Source organism: Salvelinus fontinalis, chromosome 1 (assembly GCF_029448725.1).
Source record: "Salvelinus fontinalis isolate EN_2023a chromosome 1, ASM2944872v1, whole genome shotgun sequence".
NCBI classification, from domain to species: domain Eukaryota; kingdom Metazoa; phylum Chordata; class Actinopteri; order Salmoniformes; family Salmonidae; genus Salvelinus; species Salvelinus fontinalis.
Window position 1 is genome coordinate 61,172,680 of NC_074665.1, and position 1,340 is coordinate 61,174,019.

Here is a 1,340-nt window from a genome sequence, read left to right on the forward strand (position 1 = left end):
GGAAACCGGATCCTAGTGAGGGTTGCCTCAGGCCACGGTTCAAGAGATAGTTCAACTAAATTACAAAATGACACATTGGTTTCCTTATCCTGTAAGCAGTCTGTGGACAAGGCATGCATGTGTAACAGTTTAACTTTAGTCTGTCCCCTCGCACCGACCCGGGCGCGAACCAGGGACCCTCTGCACACATCAACAACAGTCACCCACGAAGCATCGTTACCCATCACTCCACAAAAGCCGTGGCCCTTGCAGAGCAAGGGGAACCACTACTTCAAGGTCTCAAAGCGAGTGACGTAACCGATTGAAACGCTATTAGCGCGCACCACCGCTAACTACCTAGCCATTTCACATCCGTTACACTCACCCCCCTTTCGACCTCCTCCTTTTCCGCAGCAACCAGTGATCCAGGTCAACAGCATCAATGTAACAGTATAACTTTATTCCGGCCCCTCGCCCCGACTCGGGTGCGAACCAGGGACCCTCTACACACATAAACAACAGTCACCCACGAAGCATCGTTACCCATCGCTCCACAAAAGCTGCGGCCCTTGCAGAGCAAGGGGAACCACTACTTCAAGGTCTCAAAGCGAGTGACGTAACCGCTTGAAACGCTATTAGCGCGCACCACCGCTAACTAGCTAGCCATTTCACATCCGTTACACATGACAGCAATCCATGCTTTGGTTTAGTTTCCCCGGCACTGTTACCACATGCTTAGGTTTTAGCATTTGTGGCACAAATCCCACTCAAGTCATGGGACGGATATTAGCATTTTTCGTGCATCATATCCAAATCATCTGAAAGTATCTACAATTGGTTGTGAAACTCAGAGTCATCCAGGTTTGGCCTGGGTAGGACGTCATTGTAAATAAGAATTTGTTCTTAACTGACTTGCCAGTTTAATAAAGGTTTAATATTAAAAAAAATAGATGTTTGAACATGATGCGCTAATATTGATACCTTGACTTGAATGGAATTTGAACCAGAAATGCTCAAATGTTTGCATGTGGTAACACTGCCAGGGAAACTAAACCAAAGCATGGATTGCTGTCATACATTGTCCGTAGACTGCTTACAAGGTAAGGAAACCAATGTTTCATTTTGTAATTTGGGTGAACTATCCCTTTCATATTGCAGGGTACCATAGCTTTCCTAAATAACGAGTGGGTGTGTTCAATGAGATGGCACGACAGGCTATAGCTCCCATTGCTCGGGGTGAAGTTTCCCCTATATACAGAACTTGGATCAGCTCCCCCCGCAATCTGAACCTTAACAATCATTTGGGAAAATTCAAAACTGACCCAAGATCAGCGTCTAGGAGCAACTTCACTCAACTCCAT